The sequence below is a fragment of the Lepidochelys kempii genome, chromosome 13 (assembly GCF_965140285.1).
Source record: "Lepidochelys kempii isolate rLepKem1 chromosome 13, rLepKem1.hap1, whole genome shotgun sequence".
Lineage (NCBI taxonomy): Eukaryota > Metazoa > Chordata > Testudines > Cheloniidae > Lepidochelys > Lepidochelys kempii.
In genome coordinates, this window is record NC_136392.1 from 38999189 (window position 1) to 39005188 (window position 6000).

The 6000-nt window shown below is 43.0% G+C and overlaps 2 gene segments (V, D, J or C); both read right to left on the bottom strand.

Moving 5' to 3' along the window:
* Positions 1–6000, bottom strand: part of LOC140896669 (Ig gamma-1 chain C region-like) — a 75998-nt gene that overhangs the window by 20724 nt on the left and 49274 nt on the right.
* LOC140896666 (immunoglobulin heavy constant mu-like) overlaps positions 3775–6000 on the bottom strand; it is a 49081-nt gene continuing 46855 nt past the window's right edge. Inside the window, exon 10 of the C gene segment in view lies at positions 3775–6000. This exon is cut by the window's right edge and continues 881 nt beyond it.

Below are 6000 nucleotides of genomic sequence, written 5' to 3' on the forward strand. Positions count from 1 at the left end.
GTCCCGTGACCTCAGGATTTTCACTGAGCTGCTCTCAGCCAGTTCTGCAAATCACCCTCGCTAGCACCTGTTCTGTAGGGTAGGGAAAGTTTGTCCAGTTTATAGAGATGGACATTTGCAAACACTGGTGCCTAAAGTCACACTCCTTGTTCCCCTTGCGTGGAAGTGACCTGATCTCCAGAGGTGCTAATTACCCATCAGTGTGACTGTTAGACTCTGGATACTCTGAAAATAGAATTTAGGGAGAAATCTGGGCTATGTTGAAGTCATTGTCAGCATCGTTCAACTGAGCCATCATTTCTCCTTGTTATTTATAAGCACCATGGCGGGGGAAGAGCTACTGATGCTAAAGGACAAGACCAGTGGGTATGAATGGCCAGGAATAAACTGAGTCTGGAAAAGAGAAGAAGGTTTCTAACCATCAGAGGAGGGGGTTCAGGAACCATCTCCCCCTAGGAGGAGAGGGGGGCAAAAGTTTTAGGAACTTGCTTAATAAGTTTATGACCCAAGAGGTCCCTTCCAGTCCTGTGTATCTCAAAGGGAATTCCCTTGGAAATCCCATTGAACTAGCCCATAGAGTCCATTAAATGTCCAGTTTATTTCTTAAGTATCAGGGGGGTAGCCGCGTTAGTCTGGATCTGTGAAAGCAGCAAAGAGTCCTGTGGCACCTTATAGATGTCTGTTAGTCTATAAGGGCCACAGCACTCTTTGCCGCTTTCACAGGTTATTTCTTCATATTAAACATCCCAAGTCCCGGGCTTGCATTCACCTTCTTAGCTGCAGCAGCATTCTGGGAGCTGATGTTCAGTTGTTCATCTGCCATGAGCCCCTGAGTCATTCTCAGAGCTTGAGCAAATAGGTTAATTTCAGGGAAGGTTAAATTTACTCCCCGTTTCCCCTTGTATCACGAGCAGAAGGCCTTTGTGGTTAGGCCAAGAACTGTCTCCAGATTTAGCCTGCCTGAGAACATCTGTGTCCTGTTTATCAAAACAACTGGCAGCAGATGTTTCCCCTTTGAGACATTCTGGGGTAGAAGACTGGCATGGCTAGGGGCAGATTTGATTTGTGGGGCTCAGAATGGAAAGACCATAGATGACTAAGTTAAAATATACATCCACTGTGGGCTTGGTGGTGAAAAACAAAGTGAACAACATGCTGTAAATTATTCAAACCCTTGGCTCTGCACTAGCAGCTGTCATACAAGTGTTAATTTTCACAGAACCCCCCTCACTGTGGGGTAGTTATTATTATAACCATTGGGGAACCTGAGGCACTGGGTTCCCCAACAATGATTCAGTAGTAAAGAAAGGATCAGAACCCAGGAGTCCTGACTCCCAGTATCCCCACTCTAAGCCACTAGATGATACTCCCCTCCTAAAGCAGGGCATAGAACCCAGGAGTCCTGACTCCCAGGCCCCTCTGTCCTAACCCACCAGACCCCCACTCCCCAGCCTAGCCCATTTTCAAGAAATGGACATACCATGCTCCACTCAATATGATAAAGGCCTCTCCATTCATCAACTCTATGATATAACCTGAGCTAATGAGTTCCTAGCTGAGCACTTGGGGTGGGATTTTTAAAGGGGTTTAAAAGAGTGATGTGCCCAAATCCTTTTGACTGACAATATACATTTTGTGCCTATCTCACTTGGTCACCTTTTGGAAACCCCAGTCTTCATTTTAAACTAGATTCAGGTGGAGAAAGTCTTGCGGAATCGACTCCATGGGTCAGTCCTGCCCTGAGTGGAGATGGAGCAGAGACGACCTAAGGGAGATTCTTTGAGTCTACTGAGGAAAGCTCTTGGGTGATAGACTAAATCGTAACCTTGAGCTGGATGACTGGACTAGATGGGGGCTTTAAAAACACTAGTTTCTGAGATTTCCCAGTAGACAAACCTAAGACCAGGTCGAGAGAAATGCAAAGGAAATAAAGACAGTGAGTGTCATATAAATTTAAGGAGCAGGGTCAACTTTTTCCACCTAGAGGATCTAAAGATGGACATCTTAATCCATATTAAAGCCTTTAAAGAAGTGGCTAGATTTTCAGAAGTTCTGCATAAACCCAGATCCTACTCTCTCCTTACTCCCAAAAGTCAATCCATTTGGCTTTAGCAGGGAAGATTTTCAATTGTAATGGAACATTGATGGGAGCTGGGCTCTTGACTTACATTCATGGCTTTGAAAATTACGATTTTTGCTGCCTAACATTAGGAAGCCATTTTTTAAAATTGGCCTTAGTGTTTTAAAGATTAGCTGATGATTTTCAGAAGGGACTGATGGTAAAATTTTCAAAAATGCCTAAGGGCCAGATTTGGAAAAGTATTTGGTTGCCTAAAGATGCAGATAGGTGCTGATAGGTACATTGGAACATAGGATTGGAAGAGACTTCTATGGTCATCAAGTTTAGTCACCTGCTATCATAGGCAACCCCATTATATAATCCCACTCATAAATGTATCAAGCTCCATCTTAAAACTAGTTACGGTGTCCCATCCCCCCCACTACTTCTGGTGGGAGGTGGTTCCAGAACCTCCATTTTTAGATGGTTCCCAAGCTTCTAATTTCCTCAACTGTTCATGGGAAATTTACCATTTATTCTTGTGCTTTGACTTCAAGAGCTCTTTTCCCTCCTGGGTGTTTGCTTACCTGGTATATATATACAGAGCAGTCAAACCCCCATTCAGCCTGTCTTTCGCTAGGCTAAACAAGCCAAGCTCGTCTAGTCTCCTCTCATAAAACAGGCCTTCCATTCCCCTAATCATCCTTGCAGCCCTTCTGTGCCTCTGTTCCAACCTGAATTCCTCCTAGCTTAGATAGTAGGAAAAACTTTCTAACTATAAGGGTAGTTAAGTTTTGGATGAGGCTCCCAAGGAAGGTTGTAGAATCCTTATCATTGGATGTTCTTAAGAACGGGTTGGACAAACACCTATCAGGGCTGGTCTACGGTTATTTGGTCCTGCCTCAGCCCAGGGGGCTGGACTTGTGACCAGTTGAGGTTCCTTCCAGTCTGAAGTTTCTATGATCTTTCTTGAACATGAATGCCCAGAGCTGCACATGGTATTCCAGATGAGGTCCTCATAGAGCCTCTTACAATGGCATTACTGCTTCCTTATCTCCGCCGGAAATACCTCACCCTATACATCCTACAAACACATTTGCTTTTCTTATGACCACGTCACATTGTCATCCAGTGATCAACTGATCCACTCAGGTCTTTCTCCTCCTCTGTCATTTCCAACTGAAAAGCCCCCAGTTTATAGGAGCAATTGTTGTTATTAGCCCCTAAGTGAATGACTTTACATTGTTTCCTATTAAATTCCATCCATTTACGTTACTCCTGTCCTCTAGGTCATCCGGGTTTCCCTGTGTAATTTTCAAAAGTGCCTAAGCAGGTTAATCACTTAATGCTCTTTGAAGTCAAAATCTGTGGGAGTTAAGTTCTAAATAGCCAAGTTCCTTTTGAAAGTGGGACTTAGGTGCTTTAGAAGATTTTGCCCAGAGAGGATCAGTGACTTGCCTAAAAGTCATACATAGAACTAACCTTAGATCTTCTAGATCATCACACATGGAGTCTGCAGAACTGAACCTAGATCTTAACCAGACGACCAACCCTCCTCTCAGCTAGGTGACTTTTTCTTCATCATTTTTTAGATTAAAAATCAGAACGTTTGTTGATGTCTCTGCCACCATCTCTCAGAGACAGTAGCCTGAAGAACATTTGCCAGCAAAACAGAATGGAATTGGGTGTTATGGAAAAAAAGTTTTATTTAGAAGCCAAAGCATGATGGATGTTCAAGCTAGACAGCACAACTCAAAACAATAGGTGGTGTGTTGCCACAAAATATGTTACAGTGTGGATTAATGCAATACCATGTGACAGACTGGAACAAAACCAAGATGCAGTGTGATCCAATGGGATCTAGTGTGATATAATGTGATACAAGGTACTTCGATATAGTGAAACATAGAAATACTACAGAACGTAGGGCAGCAGCACACCATTGGTAAAACAATACAAGACATAGGAACATAGGCCTAGAAGAGACTTCTCAGGTCATCAAGTTCAATCCCCAGCTGTCAGGAACAGCTCCATCATACAGTACTTATCATAAACAATGCCGTGCACTGCACCACGACCCAATGGAATGGCTAACCACTGTGCAACGCAACTCAATGCCGTGCAACGGCTCGTTATCACTCGTGCTGGGTGAATTTTTTTCAGAAGAAACTTCTTTCATTGAAAAATGCAGATTTGGGCTGATTGAAACGTAGCAAATTTGTGTCTTTTATGGCAAATTGTTTAAATCAAAACAAAAGTCTTAAAAAAACCCCAAATGTTGAAATTTTCATCTTGACATTTTTTAAATTAAATGTTTCAATTTTTTGGATTGAGATGACTTTGAGTTTCAGAATTTCCTTCAATTTTATTTTTAAAATGTCAAAAACATTAAAAAAATGCCCCCTGAAATTGGAACAAAATGTTTTATTTCAAGCTGAACAAATTGTTTTGTTTCACCTGAAATGATATTTTTCAATTTTTGATTTGCCAGAAATTCTGAAAAATTTTGGTTTCAGGTCCACCCCAAATGATTTTTTTTTTAAATTCAGAACTGCCAGTGAACCCCCAAATCAGTTATTCACCCAGCTCCACTCACATAACACCATGCAATGTGTCTCTGCAATGTGAACAAATGCAGTACAAAGCAGGGACTTTCACACAGTTGCAGAACTTTCTCGAGTTCAAACCGCACTTTCTCTGCTTCGTGCTGATTGGCTGTTTGCTCCAACCTGCTCCTTCCCTCCCCCACTGACTCTTCACCTTGACTCCACATCACACCTGCCTCACTTCTCCCCTGCACTGTCCCCCTCCCCTCCCTTACATTCGACATCCCTTCACTTGTCTTTCATTTAGCTGATCCCCTCCTAATTAAACCCACCTTAAAAAAATTGTGGCACTAATGTGCCATTGGCCACCATCATACTGTTCACTCTGCTGGTGCGTTCTACCCCTTCTCCCACCTTGCGTCTGTCTATTTAGACTATAAAATGTTTCAGGCAGGGAACGGCTGCTATTCTGTGTTTGTACAGCACCTGGCACAATGGGACCCCATCCTTGGTTGGTCCTACAGAATACCATAATAAACATAATTAATAATAATAAATGTAAGACAAATAAATCTTCAGCCATCAAGATTTAGGTTAGGCGTTAGGAAAAACTTTCTAGCTATCAGGGTAGTTGTACTCTGGACTCGGCTTCCGAGGGAGGCAGCGGTATTCCCATTGTTGGGGGTTTTTAAAAACAGACTGGACAAACACCTGTCAGGGACGGTCTAGATTTATTTGGTCCTGCCTCAGCCCAGGGGGCTGGACTTGATGACCTCTCGAGGTCCCTTCCAAGCCTACATTTCTCTGTTTCTATAGCACTTGATAGCACAACACAGTATAAATTGGTGCACCACCAGGCAATGCAACAGGAGACCATGCAAGGACACCCTGTAAAAGCAATGCAAAACGATGCAGTAAGGCTTGAAGCCATGCTACAATGCAGTACTGTGCAGTCCCAGGCAATGCAATGCAAATTCAGGCAAGGCAATGGAAAGCAAAACAATGCAGGCTGATGCAATGCAACAAAAATTAATGCAGATGCATGTAAATCAATGCAATATTATTTGTACAAGAAACCCTAGGACCTCAGAATACATGGCAATTACAGTAGCATGGGATGTGAGGCATTAAAGATTGTGAGAGTAACTGGCATGCGGGAAGCAGCTTAGAAATTAGTCATGAAAGAGCTGGGTTTGGAGTTGGCATCAGACTGGAAAGCGAAGAGTGGAGTTTGGCCAAGTATGTATTGGAAAGACGTATGGGTTAGGTTCTTGTCAGATTGGGTCGTGATTTTGTTGGGGGAGTAGCCATGAACCTTCTGGGGATGGGTAGGGAATGCATTTGGATTGGATTCTTCCAGCATTGGGTGGGAGAATTTATTGACGAAGAGCATTA